The sequence below is a fragment of the Gigantopelta aegis genome, chromosome 10, assembly GCF_016097555.1.
Source record: "Gigantopelta aegis isolate Gae_Host chromosome 10, Gae_host_genome, whole genome shotgun sequence".
NCBI classification, from domain to species: Eukaryota; Metazoa; Mollusca; class Gastropoda; order Neomphalida; family Peltospiridae; genus Gigantopelta; species Gigantopelta aegis.
In genome coordinates this window covers 11992146-12014634 of record NC_054708.1, presented here as the reverse complement: position 1 = coordinate 12014634, position 22489 = coordinate 11992146, and the positions used below count along the sequence as shown (strand labels likewise).

General features: G+C 37.3%; 1 protein-coding gene across 1 annotated transcript in view; it reads left to right on the top strand.

The window, feature by feature from the left end:
* Nucleotides 1-13702: 13702 nt before the first annotated feature.
* LOC121383129 (nuclear hormone receptor HR96-like) overlaps nucleotides 13703-22489 on the top strand; it is a 151753-nt gene continuing 142966 nt past the window's right edge. Inside the window, exons 1-2 of the mRNA XM_041512934.1 lie at nucleotides 13703-13817; nucleotides 17868-17972. The gene's annotated coding sequence lies outside the window, so the exon portion shown is untranslated. The remainder of the gene's footprint in view (nucleotides 13818-17867; nucleotides 17973-22489) is intronic.

Here is a 22489-nt window from a genome sequence, read left to right as displayed (position 1 = left end):
AGCCATTTGACCAACACTTCTTTCTGTTTGTTACGAGTTCTCCTTTTCACAATGTCTTGGATACGGTACAGTTGATCAGGATTCTCAGTCACCTTTTGAAGTTCAGCTGCATAGAATGTCCCCAGTCCTTTAATTTGTACAAGTCTTTACCTTGAGACCAGTACCTTTTCTCAATGGTAAATATTTCGCTAGACCATTTCTCTTGGTATTCCCGATCAAAGGTGCCCCGAAGATGACGGACTCGTACTTTGTCACCTATGTTAAATGTAAACTTGTTTTTGTGGGTTGCCTTTTTAGGTTTGATCAGGTACTGAAACAGACGGACCTCTTCTTCATTCGTTTGGTTGACACTGGCTGGTGTTTGACCTAACATTCGATGCTTGGTGTGGTTATAGCTATAGACGACTTTCTCTAGAACATCCGTGTACTTGTAAGTAAAGTTGTTTAACATGTAGCGATAGAGACGCATTTTGATGGTTTTAATGACCGTTCGGCATAACTTGCTTTGGTTTCATTTAGAGCAAACAGCTACATTATGCCATGCGATTTCAGCAATGCTTTGACCTTATGGTTCTTGTATTCTGACCCTGAATCGGACTGAAACAGTTTGGGTTTTCTGGACTCTAAATTTCCAGAATTCTGTCAAAGCATCTACCACGTCGTTCCCCGTTTTCGACTTGAGTGGTAACACCCACAGGTACCTGGAGAACAGGTCAATGATCACCATGAGGTATCTCACCCCGTCATTGTATTTAGCCAAACTGATCATATCCATTAGATCGGATTGCCAGTGACTGTCTAACCCTTCCACAACATAGGTATTACGTGGAAACTTTCGCCTCACTTGATGTGTCATGGTATAGGTCTCTTGACCTTTCAACCATGATTTAATACGTGTCAGAGGAATTTTTAATTTACCCTCTGCTTTAACAGCTTGATACAGTTTATTAGGACCTGCATAACTCCCAGGATGTTTTACATCGTAGTAAATAGACTCTAGGTACCTTTCCCACCGAGACATGGTTCTCAACTGACATACATGTCACAAAGTCACGCTATTTATAAATAACAGAAGGATACAACACAAAATTTTATTACTAAACAACAAAAATGTAGTACATAAAATATATGACAAAACATACAGTTATGACAAAAACATGCATGTGTCTCACACGTGTTTGAAACAGTTAATGTCTCAACACGTTATTGTTCTAAGTAAGTCAGGGTCGGGTCAGTAGGACGTTGCACACGGCACAGTAGGCCAGTCTAAGTAGGTCAGGGTCAGTCTAAGTAGGTCAGGGCCGGGTCAGTAGGACGTTGCACACGGTACAGTAGGCCAGTCTAAGTAGGTCATGGTCAGTCTAAGTAGGTCAGGGCCGGGTCAGTAGGACGAAGTCACGTGACAAGGCCGTGACGTCATCAAGGTCAAGGTCACGGAAAGTAGGTCATGGCGCCCGGCAGGCCCTAATACTACTCCTCTTCAAAACAAATTTCTACCTGCCACAGACTAGACCTCCCCCCTGCATAATTTACTGAACATGTGCCTGCTTTGTCAATTTTGCTCATTTTCAAAAATTAATTTTTATTAAGGTTTATCAATTAATAGAAATAGTGGGTTTTAGCAGCTCAATGGGCCACTACACCGACTAAGAAAAAACAGTAACCCTTGAACAATTATCATACTGTCAATAATATGCACACACAATTTACAAAGATATTTTTAAACATACTAACTATTCATGACACTTTATACCTGACAGTTTTGGTCACAATAGGCATTCAGGCTCCCTTTTGGGGAGTAGGGGTGGGGTGGGGGCAGGCTGATTTTTATTGCCCGAATGAAACGAAAATGTCCGAATCTGGAACACAACGTATATAATTTTATATTCGCATTACTACTAAGACGCTATATAGGATTCCAAACAAATCAGTCTGCATTTTTACATGGATTACAACTAATATTGTGAGTAGAATGATAGAAATACATGGTGAAGATTTCAGGCCAGCTAATTTTGCCCGAAAGTGTCCATTGCCTCTCCCCCCCCCCCCCCCCCCAACACTTTTATATTGTAGTAGGGCCTAACTGGTCACTATAGTACTAGTTATTAGTACTAACTACTAGAACTAAGTAGTTTTTAAAGTTTTATTTCAGGGATTTTCAGGAATCATATATATATGTAATAAGCAAAATATCGGAAATAAATTCCAGAGGACTAGGAATACTAGGATTGAAAGTCCTGTGGACCAGGAGTACCAGGAATAAAAGTCCCACGGACTTACATTCCTCGGAATCCACGTCCCACAGACTTAAATTCCTAGGAATACAAGTCCGACAGACTAGGATTCCGAGGAATAGAAGTCCGATCGGACAAAGATTAAGCAAATCACAAATAATCAGATCGTGATTTACCATCAAAATATAAACTTATAAAACATATTATTAAAAATTATGTTGGTATATACAGAAATTGTCTTTTGCTGTTCGCGAAATGTTAAGTTTTTTGGAGTTACCAGTTTTCATATATATATATTTAAAACCATTTTGGGCTACATATTGATTTTTCGATATATATTTCTACGTGTTGAACACATAAACACATAGCCTACTTTATATCTGTAGTTGCATTATATACTTCTGAAAAAAGCAAGATATTCGTCCTACTTCAATATGCTAACAAAAATGTAATGGCCCGATCATACTGGCCCGAATGAGCTTCCGTTTGTTTTCCGTATACGAAAGTGGTGTGATTTTTTAAACTGGCCGAATGTCCCTCCGAATGTGTTTCCCCCAATATATCACCGAATGCTTTCCGTTTGTTTTCCGAATGTTTTCAGTATGGTTTCAGAATGCTTTCAGAATAGACCGAATACTTCAGGCATGTTGACTTCGAAAGGTTTCCTTTCCGAACGCTTTCCGTATGCTTTCCGAATTATTTCAGAACACGGCGAATCGACCTAGACTGGACCGAACTCTTTCCGCATGCTTTCCGCAAGGGTTCAAAAAGCGTTCGGAAAGGGTTCGTCATGTTCTATGTCCGGAACCCAGCACCTCCAAATTTTCATTCCGAATGCACCAAGAACTAGACGCATGCTTCCCGAACGTTTTCCGTACATGCCGTATGCTCCAAGAATGCTTCCCGAATACTTCCCGAATCACATGGACGCCACATTCGGATGGTCGATGAAAATTATTTTGAACATGCACAACAAATTTTTGGAGCTAAGGAATACCGTTCCGTATGCATCCGTACGGAGCCGAACAGCCAGTATGCTCCTAGAACACACCGAATGCTTTCCGAATATGATCCGTTCGCTCCCCGAACACCCAAATTCCTATTCGGAAAACAAACGGAATGGCATTCGGGCCAGTGTGATCGGGCCATAAGACGATTACAAAAATTCACTCACGTATCTGATCCACAAGTCTATGACGTAAAAAAATTATTAAGTTTATACTCAAACTTAAAAATAATATTTTGACATAGAGATTTGAACCTACAATAATCTCAAGAGACTCGTACACTTATCCATCACACTACGAGGGAAGGCTGCCAAAACCTCACTTTTTTTCTCGTGTCTTTCTGGCAGCTCGTGCAAATTGCAGAGTATAACAAACGGACATCTAATTTGCCGGACTTGTATTTCTGTCACTGTAGAAGGAATTTAAGTCCGGTAGGAATACAAGTTCTAGGATAAAAACAACTTAAAAATAAATCAGGTATGAAAGTCCGGGTAGGACTATGGTTCCTAAGCTATGGAGGTCCGATAGGACTACTGTTCCTAGTAACCGAGGTCCTACGGACCTGCGTTCCGTTTACACCGGTACTAACCGCATATTAGGAATTCCCCTTGTGCCATGCATTAATTTTCTGGATAAAGTGTTCAATAGTTCTTTCATAGTGTTTTATATTGATTAATTAAATATACCCTTGGAATTAAAAAAAAAAATGGATGTGATAATATTTTGGCATTCATGGAAGTATGGACCACAAAATCACTTCAAACGCAATTATAGATCAACGCCTTCGCGTTAATGCTTAGCTCGAGTCACCTCTAGCCCTTTCCTGTGATTATTAAAAATTGTGGTAGGGTACCCTACAACAAATAATCAAAGGGAGGGGCTAGAGGTGATTCGAGCTAGGTAATGCTGTACAATGTATAAAGTTTTGATTTGCTTAACTAAAGCACATTGATTTATGAACAATCGGCTATTGGATGTCAAACATTTGATAAACAATTGTTTTTACACATGATAGTCCTAGAGGAAACATGCTACATTTTTTATTAGCAGCAATGTCTTTCATGTGCACCATCCCACAGACAGGATAGCACATACGACGGCCTTTGATATGCCAGTCGTGGTGCACTGGTTGGAACAAGAAATAGCCCAATGGGTTCACCAACGGGGATCGATCCTACACTGATCGAGCTTCAGCAGGCACGGTGGAACAGGGGGGCTGGGGACTCTTCCCCTCACCCAATAATTCTGAATAAAATATATTATTGGTAGTAAATGTTAAGACAGAGAGGAATTTTACTTGTAGAATGCAGGAAATTGCAATTTAGGACATCAGGTTTTCAAAATTTCACGGGGGATTATACCCCCGAACACCCTAGAAACTTTGCTTTGCGCCCTCCATCTCAATCACCCCACCCCCGTCAGTACGATCCTAGCTCAGTCGGTTGAGTGTTCCCTTAAGGTGCTTGCGTCGCAGGATCGAACCACCTCGGTGGATCCATTCAGCTGATTGGGTTTTTGCTCGTTCCAATCAGTGCACCACAACTGGACAAAGGCCGTGGTATGTGTTTTCCTGTCTGTGTGAAAATGCATATAAAGGATCACTTGCTTCGTTAGAAAAAGACTGGCCTCGGTGGCGTCGTGGTTAGGCCATCGGTCTACAGGCTGGTAGGTACTGGGTTCGGATCCCAGTCGAGGCATGGTATTTTTAATCCAGATACCGACTCCAAACCCTGAGTGAGTGCTCCGCAAGGCTCAATGGGTAGGTGTAAACCACTTGCACCGACCAGTGATCCATAACTGGTTCAACAAAGGCCATGGTTTGTGCTATCCTGCCTGTGGTAAGTGCAAATAAAAGATTCCTTGCTGCTAATCGGAAAGAGTAGCCCATGTAGTGGCGACAGCGGGTTTCCTTTTAAAATCTGTGTGGTCCTTAACCATATGTCTGACGCCATATAACCGTAAATAAAATGTGTTGAGTGCGTCGTTAAATAAAACATTTCTTTCTTTCATTAGAAAAAATGTAGCGGGTTTCCTCTGATGACTACGAGTCAGAATTACCAAATGTTTGACATCCAATGGCCGATGATTAAATAATCGATGTGCTCCAGTGGTGTCGTTAAACAAAACAAAACAAACTTTTTTTTAATTTTCTAAAACAAATAGTTTGTGAAGACTGCCACTGAGGTTCATTATACTGTATTTCAAAATTAAACTTTTAATGTTAACTTTCTATTTATAATTGTTTAATTTAATAGAACTGCACTAATTCAACATTTCTAAAATATCTCACCATTAGTTAGTGAAGACTGCCCCAGAGAATCATTGTAGGCTTACAGAATTCCAGAACAATCAAATTTCTATTCTAGTAGAAAGTAGACTTTCAAATTTTCAATGTTAAAAATTCGAACATTCAAATATCACTTAGGGCCCAATTTCACAAAACATCGTAAGCATGATTTTGCACGTAAACGTAAATTTACGACTAAACCACTATTCTTATTACTATCATAATATAATAAATATAGTTAGAAGTACACATAATTAATTTTCCTTTGTCCTTAGAATGCTCCATCTTCCATAATGATGTAATTTTCTGTGAGAAATAGATGCCAAACACACGTAAACGTACGACCGGTAAAAATGCTAGTCGCAGACGTAAACTTACGATGGTTTGTGAAATTGGTTCCTGGGACTATTGGTTTATGAAGATTTCCTTTGATAGTTTTAAACTATCCAATCAAACCTCTATAAAAATATAAATTAAACTTTTAAATTTAAATTTTAAATTTGTATTTAAAATGTTTTAATTTAATACAAATTTACAATTTCAAAATTTCCAAAATATATCTAGATTACTTTGTGGAAACTGCGCAGGAGAATCATAATATCAAGATTTAGAACTATTCGATGAAAAGGAGAAGATCGACCTAAATTTTCAATGTTAAAAATAAATTTAATAAAAATTCAAAATGTCCAAAATATCTCTCTATTAAGTTTGTGGAGACTGCCCCACAGAGTTTCAGAACTATATCCTATCAAAAGTCTATAAGATAGACATAAACATTTTTAATTTAATTATTTAAAAAATTCAAACATAAATTTAACATTTTCAAAATATGTGGAGCTGAAATTACAAGAAACTACAGACGCTACCAAATAATCTTAAGGCGAGGCTACACGATACGAGTGCCTCGTACAAGAATAACCGATTGCATCGCAACCGGTAAAATCGCAATGTCTGTTTTATCACAATCTACTAGTCTCATACCAGGCACTCGTATCATCTGGCGTCACCTTTATATCGGTTTACATAAATATTCAAATTGACATTGGCTTCCAAACTATTGAAAATGATCCCAAGAACTCTAACTCTTAACAAACACGGTAACAATATCTGAGTATATGGGCATTCAAGCAGTGACATAAACTTACAAAATACTAAACTGGATTTCTTCCTGTGATCACACCCTGCATATAATCATTGGAGACTCGTAAAGTTTCCCCCCCCCCCCCCCCCCCCCCCCACCCACCCAAAAAACCCCACCTAATAATACTAATAATAAGAAGAAAAAAATAAGAAGAAAAAAAAAAAAAAAAAGAGAAAAAAAAAAGGTGATACTTAAATATTAGACTTACCGGTTGACACCAACTCCAAATATTATTACACCTTGCCAACAGACACATAATAGGACATGATAGGATGCACAAGTAGGATGTTCATAATGCACCATCAGACTTGGTTATACTTAAACAGATGTGATATCAGTTAAAACCAACTTTAAATGAATACGTTTATCACAAAGTCTGAAAATGACTATGATAGACAATTTTGACCCTGCGTTGGCCTTGTCAGACACTGATAAGTAACTCCCTTTTCCCTAAGTGTAACGTGATTACTCTCAAACATATAAGTTGTTCCAGATAAAACTAACTTCAAAGTTAAAATTTGTTTTGTTTAACGACGTCACTAGAGCACATTGATTTATAAATCACCGGTCGACTGTTGGGTGTCATACATTTGGTAACTCTGAAATACAGAGTTAGAGAAGAAAGCGACGACGTTTTTCCATTAGTAGCAATGAAGTAGGGACGTTTTATATGCACCATTCCAGTCAAAATAGCAGTACAGGACCACCCACCACCACCCCCACCCCCACCCAATAACACCATAGCTAATATTTGTATCATATGATAAAATGTTGTGTCTATACCAAATGACTGTAGTTTAAAAACAGATGCAGACCCTTTCTTTCCATTCTTTCGTCTGCTTATCATCTTAGTTCAAAGTGTTCAACCTATACGACATAACGGATGGCCTAATGCACGGACTGAACGTTCGTCTCAATAAAATGTTAAGTGTATATTAGCTAATTTAATTAATTAATAGTGTGACGGAACATGCTCTTAATTTCTTTTCGCCTGTGGCGATATTAATTGTTACGTAATACCTCCGTGTGACGGTGGTCGAGCTGTTCACAATACACACCCAGACTAGGTGCGGAGGCCATGTGGCCAGTAGTTACGTAATAACTCCGGTAGAACGGTTTATGACCGGAGGATTTCTGGCGAACTGGCGACAGTATGTCTGACCATCTAAGAAAAATATGTCGTCTGGGTGGCTGTGGAAAACTCACATGATATGCCCCCAGGCGATATTCGGGTTTTATAACAAATAGCTAGGGTTTTAGAGATATCAGGGAGAAACATAGGAAGGCTCCCAGGGAACGTTGTCCGTCCGGACTGGTAAATATATATTTCTGCTCTGTTGTATAACCTTGATGTGATTGATGTGACTTTAAATATTTTAATACTGTATTATACCAATATTATTTAGACAGTGTTTCCGGTAATCTGACGAAGTAAACTGTAGGATTCATTGTTCTAAAAATTATTAAAGCTTAACCAGTCATCCTAGAGGACCTAGGTAAACTGTATGTTATTGTCTTTATTGTGATAGGTACCAGTATTAATTCTGTATTACAAGGTTACTGAATGAGTAGTCAAGGGTTAATTAAAAATTAACCAAGTTAGGAATAGAGTTGTGATTCCTTTATTGATTAAGTTCCCCTGGAAGCGTTTCTCAATTATCACACGTGTGGGTGTTGTGTCACGGTGAAGTGATTAGAATATTGTGTAAACTAGACACCTAGAGATTAACTAGTTAAGTGATCAGTTCTGGGTTGTTATTATTTTGTTGTTGTTAATTAACTACTGCGGCAGTACATTTGTCAGCGTAATATTAATACAGATTCCAAAGTGTATTGTGTTTTGTTGTGTTTTCTAGTGAACTAAACGTGCTATATTATATATACTTTATATAAGATCTTATCTCTGATCATACCTAGACGAGCCACTAGGGTTTTAAACTGCCCGATACAGAGAGATCTAATAGATATACAGTTAGGAGAGATATTTGGATAATCTTGTTTCATTCAGTTACGGGTATTATAGGATCCCCGTGAGAAATAGGCAAAATTATTGGCGCACCAAATACACAGCATCATTTTAATGTGTGTTAAATTAGTTTGAAGGAAGACTCAATATTTATAAACACTATTTCTAAATAGTCTTAAGAACAAGTAGGACGCACGATAACTCGCACAACCATTGAAATAAATCAAAATGTTTTTGAAAATATCGAGACATTTCATAACAATCTTTTAACACTCGCATAAATCTGATCACACGGTGTCTTTGATTGACTTATTATTTTGTTGAATAACAGCGAAATAAGTAAATATTCAGCACAAATGTATATTCGTGTAAACCTTTAATCCGCGTATTAGACCAACCGCTTTGACGTAGGTCAAAGGGCTTGATTCAGAGGATGTGTATTAGAAAAGCTCCGCTGACAATAAATAGTCCACGAGCCAAGACCCCAAATTTGACCAATTGGTACCATCCGAGGGCACCAAACTTAACTATACTTTTTTGATAGGTGTATGTATCTGGATCTCAAAACAGCATGATGGACTTTTCTGCAGAGTAGCTTAAGGTCAAAAAATTAGTTTTAATAGAGAGGGGGTATTTTTCGAAAATTTTAATAACGTTTCTCTATATTAATGTGTCAATATATAGATAAGTTTAATCACACATACTGAAATGCAATTGTCAACATTCACCAGGAATTCATTTTGAACTATCCCCACTTAATTAAGGTATTGCAACATCATTGTAATTCAAGATGGCCGCCAATATATAAGCAAATCGTAATTTATAATAAGGAAATCGTAATTTATCGCATTTTACATCAACTGGGAAGATATTTTTATGTTATTGGATGAATTTTATGTGTCTAGAAATTCTTTTCTAACAACCTCTTGCTAACTGACATATTGCATTATCATTTCAATCCAAGATGATCATAAAAATGGCCACCAAGAGTAAGAAGTGGCCATATCTTACATTCTACATATATTCTCTAATGAATAATTTATACTTCAAATAAAGGTTTTTTTTTTTTTTTATATATAGAAAGCATTTCAGTTCTAGTAATCACTTTGTAATACAGATAAATTTTATCACTGCATGAATAAAAGATTCCAAAATGGTTGCAAAACTAAAGAAATGACCACTGTTAAGTATCACCTAAAATAATTATTTTGAAAAACAACTGCTCCGTTTTAAGGGTAAACCAATTCTTTTCCCCGAAAAAATCTACATATAAATTGCTTGACATGGATCAAATAGTTCACAATGCCAACATTGCTGTGATAATTGGACATATGCACGCAAGTCACCAGTTACTAGTGTTTATATGAAGGGTGGCCGAAACGTTCTGGTATTAATTACGAATGATGTATTGTACACTCATAACAGTTTGCATGTATTAAATACAATATGTTTTATGTTCATATGCTGCATTTGAACCAAATACATAATCTTGCAGCATATCTCTACAGTTATCAAAATGTCTAGATATTCTCTGTTGATAAACAGTAAGTATCACCTAAAATAATTATTTTGAAAAAAACTGCTCCGATTTAAGGGTAAACCAATTCTTTTCCCCGAAAAAATCTACATATAAATTGCTTGACATGGATCAAATAGTTCACAATGCCAACATTGCTGTGATAATTGGACATATGCACGCAAGTCACCAGTTACTAGTGTTTATATGAAGGGTGGCCGAAACGTTCTGGTATTAATTACGAATGATGTATTGTACACTCATAACAGTTTGCATGTATTAAATACAATATGTTTTATGTTCATATGCTGCATTTAAACCAAATACATAATCTTGTAGCATATCTCTACAGTTATCAAAATGTCTAGATATTCTCTGTTGAAAATAATGGACAAAACTGGCTTCTGCGCTGTCATCAAGTATGTCCAATTGGAAGGACTCCAAAAGCCATCCATGCGACATTGGTATCAACTTTAAGGGATGATTATCCCTTATTTGACACCGTTAACAGTTAAGAGGTGGGCAGCGGAGTTCAAGAGTAGAAGAGAGCGTTGAAAATGATCCAAGACCAGGACAATCTCCATTTTGACACAACTAAAGAAAATGTTGATAAAATATATGGATGATCGACAACTCACCACACATCACATAACCAATACAGTAGGCATTTCTCATGAGAAAGTTAAGGAATATATTGAGTATAACAAAGGTTTCAGCACGCTTGGTTCCAATACACCTATGCACCTGTTGTTGCAATGGCTGCTTTGTATGACTGTGGCTTTTAGCTTATTAATCATCCTCCGTAATCACCAGATTTGGCACTTCCTACCTCTTCCCAAAGCATTATGCAAATTATGATGATATTATTTCTGCTGTGGAGGAAGCTTGCAATACTAGTGTGATCCAGACACCCGATAGTCGTTGGCAGTAGTGTGTAAACCGCGGAGGGGATTATGCTGAAAACTAATAACAATAAACTCCGTCAGCGTAATTTATCATAGTTGGGCTCAGAACCTTTTAACCATCCTTTATAGTTTTATCATTCCTATTTTCTATCTCTATATACTAGTAATTGATATATACTTTATCCTTGAATTTTGTCGACTAAGACAATTTATCTAACAAAATGTATAACCGAGTGACGCCAACATTTCTCACCATAAGATGTCAATTACTAGTATTATTCTTCAGCTATATATTTTTTTTTCTCAAATAGAACAGTTTAGCAGGCTTCCTTTCTAAGACTATATGTCCAAATTACAATTGTTTGACATCCAATAGCCGATGATTAATAAATCAGTGTGTTCTAGTGATGTCGTTAAACAAAACAAATTTTCCATTATGAAGAGACAGAAAATGAGAATGATAAAAACTGATTTCACAGTCTTTACCAAAACATCAGTTATAACTACGACTTGCCCATTTATCACAGCCAGATAGGCATTATAGATTTTGTCTATATGATGTAACATTTCTTCTAGATAGTTTGAAAATAGATTGGTGCATCCTAAAGACATAGAGGTCAGCATAGCATAAGAATTGTTACTTTAGATGACATTTTAGATAACTTTACTTGTAGATATACATGTATTTTTAATGGATTGAACACCCCCTCCCCGGCTACGCCACTGGATCCAAGCGAGAACGGGCAATCACAGACGAATGGAATCAGTTTTTGTTTAACAATACATAAGAACCTTTTAAACTGCGGCTATTTGGTGTCCTAACGTTTGGTTATTTTGATACTAGTGTGTGTGTGTGTGTGTGTGTGTGTGTGTGTGTGTGTGTGTGTGTGTGTGTGTCTGATTGGGAGAAAGTGACAGACAGACGGGGGGGGGGGGGGTGGAGAGGGAGAGAGAGAGAGAGAGAGAAAGAAATGTTTTATTTAATGATGCACTCAACACATTTTATTTACGGTTGTATGGCGTCAGACATATGGTTAAGGACCACACAGATTTTGAGAGGAAACCCGCTGTCGCCACTACATGGGCTACTCTTTCCGATTAACAGCAAGGGATCTTTTATTTGCGCTTTCCACAGGCAGGATAGCACAAACCATGGCCTTTGTTGAACCAGTTATGGATCACTGGTCGGTGCAAGTGGGTTTACACCTACCCAATGAGCCTTGCAGAGCACTCACTCAGGGTTTGGAGTCGGTATCTGGATTAAGAGAGAGAGAGAGCGAGAGAGAGAGAGAGAGAGAGAGAGAGAGAGAGAGAGAGAGAGAGAGAGAGAGCTCGGCTGTCAGATAGGCGTCCCATTTCGTAAAACAACCCAGGAGTGAGGAGACGAGAGAGAGAGAGAGAGAGAGAGAGAGAGAGAGAGAGAGAGAGAGAGAGAGAGAGAGAGAGAGAGAGAGAGAGAGAGAGAGAGAGAGAGAGAGAAGGGAGAGAGAACCACCGCGGCGCGGCTGTCAGATAGGCGTCCCCTTTCGTAAAACAACCCGGGATTTAATGTAGTATAGACATATCGATATGCTAGCACATACAGAGATTAATAATTTATTAATATATAATATATATTTAGAGCTTTAATTTGTAATCTTCAACTTGTATCATGGTTTTTTTTCCTTTAATTTGTTTGAAGCTTTCCTAAAACATTTATCGACGTTGCCGGAAATAATACATTATAATATAAAATAGGCCTACAAACATGGCGATTTATTGCGATATCCCAGTTCTCGTAATTTACACAGCCCGAAATTGTTTAGCGGTGTTTACACCATCTTCATTTCATTTGTCACTGAGACATTTTGAGAATCCATCTAATTGTAAATATTCATGAAAGACGTTTCAACAGATCCACGAGATATCATTATAGGCTAAGCCTTTTCTCTAATGCTTCAAATACTAGCTGTTATTTGTGGCATAGTCCTATAAAATTCACTCCCCAGTGTAGGCTACATAGTCTAAATTAATGCACGCGTGTTTATTTTCCGTGCTCGAGTTTCAATATCTATTCCTGTAACAAAATATTTACTATATAGTAGCCTACATGTAGGCCTAGGCATCTAGGCTATATTGTAGGCTAATTTATGGTATAGCCGAAACATTTTATTAAAGTAAAAACAAAACAAAGCAAACAAATAAAATAGATTATAGTTAGGCCTACATATTATCTTAATATAAGTAGTGAGTTACAATCCATTGGCTTCGTTTTTAGTCGATCTAGGATCGATTCCTATTGGGTGGGCCCATTCAATGATTGGGCTATTTCTCGTTCCAGCCAATGCACCATAACTGTTATATCAACCGCCGTGGTATGTGCTATCCTGTTTGTGGAATAAAAGACACCCTGCTTATTACTAAAATGTATGGGAAAATGTAGCGTATGTAGGCCTACGTGACATAAATTTCTGGTAGCCTACTTCGTGAGTCACTGAGTTTATTAATTAATTTTTCAAGATTAGGCTATATACACGGGACCGATTAATTTGAAGCTATATTTTGGAACAGATGTAAAAATTTCAAAATGTAAAACACATGTAATAGATCTTTAATAAGTGCAACGACATAAACAGACCACATCATACCTGTGACCTCATAGTTGGCGAAAGGTGAAGGTGTAGGTCGATGTTAGTAATGTATCGAACATGACCTAGATCGGCGTTCAGTGTTCCAGTCATTGGACATTCTTCATGTTATGATGTATTTTATATCATTTAGGGTAAGATGCTGCTGTTTAATAATATATTTTATAAATTTATTGTTTTATGTCTGATTAATTATATAAACCATTTAGTTTTCTGTACGATTGGTCCCGTTTTCGCTGACATAGACAGGAGACAAATTTTTACACTTCCAGTGGCAGTTACGGGCCTTGGTAATATTAGTGTGTACTGACTGTCATGATACCTTATTTATTAGTAATAATTGTATGTTAGAGTAGGCTGCCTACGATACTATGACATGTTTCTGTATAGTAATTAGACCCACTAAACACTACACGTCCATTAACGTTAGAAACGGAACACCGAAATAGTTTTTCTTTCATAAATATTCCATAAATAATAAATATAGACCTATTTTTATTTTTTATGACAAGCGAAATGAAACATGTTTAGGTTCCTTTTTCATTAAATGTATATTTATCATAACTCAAGTGCCATATTTATAAATGTTTACATTTATTTCTAATAAATAACTGCAAATTAATTGATCCAAGTCACAATCTGTATGAGTCTGCAGCGGTTCAAATTTTTTCAAAAACATTACTTGCCACAACAGGGCAAGTGCTAATCAGATATTCACTTGCCCCATATATTTTCCCACTTGCCCATACTTCTTAAGCCAAAGGTAACCAATTATGTTACTGTACTTAATTTAATACAGTGCTCCATAAGTAATAATCTTGAAAGTACTAATTGGTTTAATTGCACTTGTAAATAAAGAATTTTGGCAATAGGTTAATTAATAACAACACTTACCCAGCTAGTACTGAATTTATATGTCTGTTCAGTAGTATCCACTGTTTATTGTACTTTTGTCTGTCTTCTCTACTTGTTGATTTAAACAATTGAATACAGTTGGTAATATTTATGGTTTGTTTGAGTGAACTCTGAAATTATAAACTTGTTAGTAGCACTTGCTTTACGTCACCGTTCATTTGCACAGAGCAGATTCCGCAACCATGTTTAATATGACAATTTTAAACTGTATCCCACCTCATATACCTGGTAACCATGTTTAATATGACAATTTTAAACTGTATCCCACCTCATATACCTGGTAACCATGTTTTCAACGATTAAACATTTTGATTGCACACACACGGTATCTATCCTTTATTTTTATATAAGCTGTAAAGCATATGGGACAATATTTCCAACTTTGAAGATTATCAAAACGATTACTTGTACGAATTCAATTGAACGTTCAGTGGCGGACATTACTGATCTCAGTCGATAATAAAAGGGGAATAATACTTAGTTGTTATCAAAGTTTTCAACACAATTTCCATTTTGGTGTCCCAATGCATTGGCAAGAGTTCTGATCCTTTCTGCATTTAGGGTTAGTTCTCCTAAAAGCTATGTTAATGCTTGAACAATCGAACTTTTTCCAGAGGATTTTCCAAGATTTGTAACATAATTAAAATAAGTTTTAGGTCTTACATTAGCCACTTGTCATCGGGCATATATAGTTAACATAATTACTTGCCCAACATAAAAATTCATCTTGGCATGAGCGTTAGGCTATTGAAACATGTTCGTGACTAAGGTTAACGACTAACTTTTCATCCACTTGTCTTGGCTTCGTACACAATAAATAAACATATCTTACCATAATTTCATTTGAAATCCATATTTTGTAAAAGGTACAATTTTTTAATCACATGATTTTCTTCAAACACATTGATAAACATTAGTAATATTGAAACCAAAAATTTTCAACAGCAATTTTGCATTGGAATTTTTCCAGCATTCTTAAAATGGAAACGTCATATACCCGGTACCCAGTTTATGGTTATTGTAAGGAAATGCAAAGTGACGTCATTGGAATATATATACCGGCCTCGGTGGCGTCGTGGTAGGCCATCGGTCTACAGGCTGGTAGGTACTGAGGTTCGGATCCCAGTCGAGGCATTGGATTTTTAATCCAAATACCGACTCCAAACCCTGAGTGAGTGTTCCGCAAAGTCAATGGGTAGGTGTAAACCACTTGCACCGACCAGTGATCCATAACTGGTTAACAAAGGCCATGGTTTGTGCTATCCTGCCTGTGGGAAGTGCAAATAAAAGATCCCTTGCTGCCTGTCATAAAAGAGTAGCCTCTGGTGACAGCGAATTTCCTCTAAAAAAACTGTGTGTCAGAATGACCATATGTTTGACGTCCAATAGCCGATGATAAGATAAAAAATCAGTGTGCTCTAGTGGCGTCGTTAAATAAAACAAACTTTACTTTTACTTTTTTTTGAATATATACTGATGTCATTCAAATTCAAAATTAGCAATATAATTACAATGCTTCGCCACATTAAAATAAAAATTGGTCTACTAACCTCAACCCCTGTCAAAATCCTATAACAGCAGACAATGCTGTTTACAGGTTGGTATGGGGTTTTTTTCCTCATAATTCTGGACAAAATATTTTTTTTTTAAAAGATGAAAGAAATAAAAAGTACCTTTTGTCAAATATATCATATACAAAAATTATTATTGGATATGTTATATTTGTGTACAAAGCCAAAACAAGGTGCAAAAAGTGACTGTTGTCCTGCCCTGGAAAGGAACGTTTAATGAGCCATGATCATGTTTTAGATTATTGTTATATGGAAGGAAGGAAATGTTTTATTTAACAATGCGCTTAACACATTTTATTTACGGTTATATGGCGTCAAACATATTTTTCTGGCAGAAAAAAAAAAATTAGGTACGTAGTTATGAGTTTGTGATTGCGGAGCTGGCAGGCGAGCCCTGCCATGGGTGCTAAAAGTGCCTTATTCGGAGGAGGGGTCTGGATTTGTAGATGTCCGGAGAAGCGATTTCCCGGCATTTGGAGTCTGAAATCCGGGCCAGCTCATGGTGATATTTTCCATGTTTCATAGGAGAATGAATGATGAATGTAAGTCAGCAGGAAATTTGTTAACTTAATTGCCTTCATATTTTTTAATTGTCCGATTATTTATGAAGTAGACTGTGTTCAGCGACAGCGAATGATGGAAACTGATGGAAACTTTCGCGAAGTATTTTGACTGTTCTCGAAAAGGTCACATGTTAAGTAAAAAAAAGTCTATCAAACGTAAGATATAAACGGTTTGCTGAAATTTAGCCAATGGGATCAGGTTAAAATGAAACCAGAACAAAAAATGAACCATTTTTGTTAGCGAAAACGTACCTCAAAGTATTGGCTGAGTATCGTTAAAACAGTAGCCTACCTTTTAAACATATTCTTATTATTGCATATAATAAACAGGAACCATTTATAACTACCCATCCTGCCCTCTCATGTGCAGGTCTACACCGAAATACAGTTATTTAACTTTTTAAACAAACTTATTTTTTATTTTACCCTAATCCGGACGGGTTACACTGGTACATTTTTTATGTCATGAACCCCTTCCCTCCCATACGCTCTTTGCGTGTGATATTCAATCCCTCCTATTCATGGCTCGTACATATTTTATTTAGATGTCCGATAACCTGGCATATCAAATGTACTACCCTGTCTGTGAGATGGTGCATATAAAAGATACCTTGCTGTTAATTGACAAGAGTAGCCCGTGAAGTGGCGACAGCAGGTTTCCTTTCTCAATATCTGTGTGGTCCTTAACCATATGTCTGACGCCATATAACCGTAAATAAAATGTGTTGAAGACAGTGGTTTCAATAATATGTGGTATTAAGCTTTACAGATGTACAGTAAATAACTTTTACGCTCATGTTTGTATGGTATTTCAACTCTTCAATAGTTATAATTGTCATTAAATTGTCTTTAAAAAAACAACAACAAAAAAACAACCTACTTCTTCAATGTAGGTCTAGCAGACAGTTTGTGGAATTGACTAGATTTCTGATTTTGCAAAACCCATAACCCAGTTGTGGCATAAACCCCCCCCCCCCCCCCCCAATCACACCTCTTTCCCTGATCATGTTTTATATTTGTGTCTCCCCTTCCCCTTCCCCAATATAAAATACTGGATACATCATTACCATGAATGACATGGCTCAGTGTTTTTGCCAAACTTCTACTAAAATATGAAAATTTTATTTTGCAACAGGAAATTACGTTATGAAGCAATTTACCACATGTGTATAAAGCAGCTCATCTAATGTGTTGTTGTCCTGACGGAGTGTGTACCAGTTTCATGCCTCACCCATTTCAAGTAAGTCAGTTACAACACACAATTCTTATCTTGGGCCGCGTTCCACGAAGCAGTCTGAAGGCTAACTACCATATGTACTTAAGGTGATCTTAGCGCTAAGATCGCTTTGTGGAATGGGGCCCTGAAGTGAGTGTAACATGCACTGTTTTTCACACACGTCAGATTGAAATTACGTGCACTGTACGAGCGCGATCGCACCCGCGCACCTTAAAAAGCAAGGTCTGTAAGTCCCCAGGTTTAATAGGTTTAAATGCTACAGGCAGAATTTTGGTAACTCTTGCTTTTGTAACCCTTTATATTATAGCAGCAGTATTACAGCCTGGAAGGTCACTGGTCATCAAATAAGAGTGCGAGAATGCGAATAATTTTTACATGCTCATATACCACTAGAGTTTCGAGCATGTCCGTCCCGGGGCCTGTCTCTGGATAGCCAGTGACTTGCTCCGGAACAGAAAAAATTAAGGGGACAATTTAGAAATTTATATCCAAAAATTAAATAGTGGGCCTTTAAAATTTTGATACGCATCTCTAATTAATATAATTAATAACAATAAAATCTACTCATTAAATTTGGTTGCTAGATTAGATTGGGTGGTCAAAAAGAAATTAGATAGATAGATAACTAGTTTAAGGGGGGTGGGGGTGGGGTGAATGGACAGAATTTTGAAATTAGCAATTAGTAAAAGAAATTAGTAGGATTAAAAAAAATAATTTACAAGCCAAAAATAAAATGAATTGACTGCTCGGCCGAATATTTATATAATTTGGAGCATTTTTGTAAGACAGTCCAAAAATAAATAAGAGAAAGAAGAGAGGATCGGACTATTTAATAATATATTTAAAAAAAGGGTAATTTCGACATAAAATTTTTAACGAAGGTCTAAAAGTTTAAAGTCCGATCTATATGTCCACACGAGTGGCCTTGTTAAAGCCGTTAGGGGAGAGGTTGGCGACTACGGCGAGCTGATGTCCAGAGTTGCAGTCAGCAATGGGATGAGTTGCTTCTTAGAGAGCAGATCTCTGATGACCACGCGGTAACCGGCGCCGCAAGTCGTCTTGACGATCCTGTGGATTGTTGAACTGTCCATCTCGTAGAAGGAACTGCCACTGGCTGCCAGCTTTGGTTACTACTGAGCCGCCCTTGCAGCGTGTTCCTTCCTCCATCCTCCTCTTCCTCTCCTCTTCTTATTGGAGTCCGCGTCCCCGTACACCAAAGTCATGGTCGCCCGCGACCCGGTATACGCAACGCGGAACTCAAACAACATTCCAAAGCTTGCCATAAGTCCCCCCAGGTGGGGGGAGGGCAAGTTCAGAGTGCACGTCGACACGTCTAGCTTCATAGCTGTCTCTCAGTGGAATGATCAAATAAGAAGCAACCTTTTTCATGGGCTGTAGTTTGTACAAGAAAGGTCTTAGGTCAGCGGATATACTGATGGCAATTTCATCCTGCTGGATAAACATTATTGCCATTGGTAAAGGGGTGCAATGAATACTTATGTTGGCGAATATGATACATAGCACAAATATAAGGTGACGAATACGAATATGTATTTACGTCCATGAATACAAAAGTGAAAAGGTTTTGCCGAAAGAAAGATTGTTTTTTTTCTTGATCTACTACAAAGCCAGTCTGGACATTATAAAAAAAATTGTACAGTTAGCATTACATATATGTATTTGTGTATTCGGTTCAGCTAGTGATGAATACGAATGTAACTACGATGTAAATCGCTGTTTGGTGCACCAAATATTCGAGTATATCATTACACTCCTACTTGGTAGAGGGGATATTTTTTATGTTTTTATTTTGGCAAATGTCTTTTTCGATTTTGGCAAATTATAAATGGTTTTACAAACCTCGGCATTTAAAGGGAGCTATCACTCTCACTCCCCATCACTCTCCCGAGACAAGATCAAGGAGATTCATTTTTAGCTCCCCTTAGTATATAAATTTATTCGGTTACAATATGGTAATATCTTAAATATGCCTCCCCATAATCTAAGGGGCGGGACGTAGCCCAGTGGTAAAGCGTTCGTGTTTGATGTGCGGTCCATCTAGGATCGATCCCCGTTGGTGGACCCATTGGGCTATTTCTCGTTCCACAACTGGTGTAACAAAGGCCGTGGTATGTACTATCATGTCTGTGGGATGGTGCATATAAAAGATCCCTTGCTGCTAATCGAAAAGAGTAGCCCATGAAGTGTCGACAGCAGGTTTCCTTTCTCAATATCTCTGTGGTCCATAACCATATGTCCAACACCATATATATAACCGTAAATAAAATGTGTTGAGTGCGTCGTTAAATAAAATATTTCCTTCCTTCCACATAATTTAAGTTGGGATGGCCATTAACCACTCACATAATTTTTTGTTCATGTCGAGGTTTGGTTTAAGTTTTTTGATTAATGTCATGTAGTAATATGATATTATACAAAAGAACTGAAATTCTCATACATGTAAGTATAAATGTAAATTACCGGTACGTTTTAAATAGGTGGGTTGATTCAGTTAAGACTTACAGTTAATGATACAAACACTATTTAAATAACATCATTGAAATGGATTGAAGTAGAAATTAATTGTTGTGCAATCAACATTAACATCAAATGCTTAGCCATATATTGTTATTACAAGTTAAAATTGCTTTAACAGCTTTGCTTTTAAATGGCAGAAGTTCAATTATCATGTTCAACATGTACAGCAAACAAGTATCAACTACCCTGACGAGCATTTTTTTAAATAGTATGCTACACCATGTACAGCCAGCTTACAAAACCACTACATCTATTATTGATTTATTGATTAATACATGTGAAACAACTGTTTTAGAATGATTCTTGATCCTCGTATTACAATTTTGGATGCGGACCAAAAAATATGCAGCAATGAGAAATTCATGAACAAAAGTGCATGCCTGATGTGTGGTCAATCTAGGATTGATCCCCGTTGGTGGGCCCATTGAGCTATTTCTCATTCCAGACAGCCCAGTAGTAAAGCGCTTTCTTGATGCGCGATCTGTTTGGGATTGATCCCTGTCAGTGGGCCCATTGGGCTATTTTTTACTCTAGTGCACCACAACTGGTATATCAAAGGCCGTGATATGTGCTACCCTGTCTATGGGATGGTGCATATCAAAGATACCTTGCTGCTAATCGAAAAGAGTAGCCCATGAAGTGGTGACAGCGGGTTTCCTCCCTTAATATCTGTGATCCATAACCTAGAGGCACTGATTTTTCGTTTCAGATTTTTCCCTTTTCCGTTTCATAATGTTACAAATTCAGTTTTTTTCCGTTTCAGTATTAAACAAATTCTGTTTTTGTTTCACTCACACCCACCCACACACACACACACACACACACACACACACACATACACACACACACATACACACACACACCACAATTAATTGCTGGTATAAAATAAATAAATATGCAATGAGGCAAAACACGGGAATTTAACTTGTGAATACGCCACAACACAGACTTCGGACATTTTCGGTTTTCTTTACGATATGATCGGGAAAATAATTACAAACAATCACACTATAAACCACTTCCTTTGTATAATTTATTTTGAACAAAGCCTGGCATACAATATGCAATTACTGCATTCCTTTGTGAGATCGGAAATATGGCAATGCCGCAAATGTTAAAAATTAATAAGCAAACATATCTTTCACTTGAGTAACTATCGGACAATTTTAGCTCACAATGTTCGGTTTTCCCCGTTAAATCACCGGGAATAAGCGAAGAAAACACGACTGGTAAAACGTCTAGATACTCTGCATTAGGTCTCACTACACAGATCACTTCCGGGTGAGAGTTCATTCATCACGGTCCACTATAGTTCCTAATTGTGGCACATGTTATGGTTCACATATTCACCTCTAGGAAATGGTGAAGAATTAAAATAATATGTATGTTTAATGGTAAGCCTTCTGGCTGTATTTTGCCCATGTTATTTTGTAATATTGTGCATCGACCTTTTGGGACATGGGTATATAGCGCAAGTGACAGCCGGAGTGAATTGGTTAATTAACCACCTGTTCGGACCAGTACTACAGCCAGATGCGGTTATATAGCTAAAAACTGAGACGGAAATGTTCACAATTTTGGAGTGAATATAAATGCTTATATAATGTATGTTCGCAATGGTGTATGTTGTTAGTGCCAACGAGAACCCATTCTATGGGCACTCTTCGCTTGAAGTTGGGCAGTTTAACATGGGTTTCAATGGCAGATGTCATCTGTGTAGTGAGACCTTAAACATTTGGCGTAACATACAAAGGTACTAGTGTCGTAGCGTAGCACAGGCAGATGTCGGTGTCCATAGTTTCTAGTTCAAAAAATAAATTTTAATTAATCAAATGTGCTATTTAAAGTTAAATAATGTTTTGGAAAAAAATCGGGAATTCCCTTTCAGATAGGTATTTCCGCGATTCCGTCCACGATTCCACGAACGCGGAAAATCAGTGCCTCTAATAACCATATGTCCGATGCCATATAACCTTAAATAA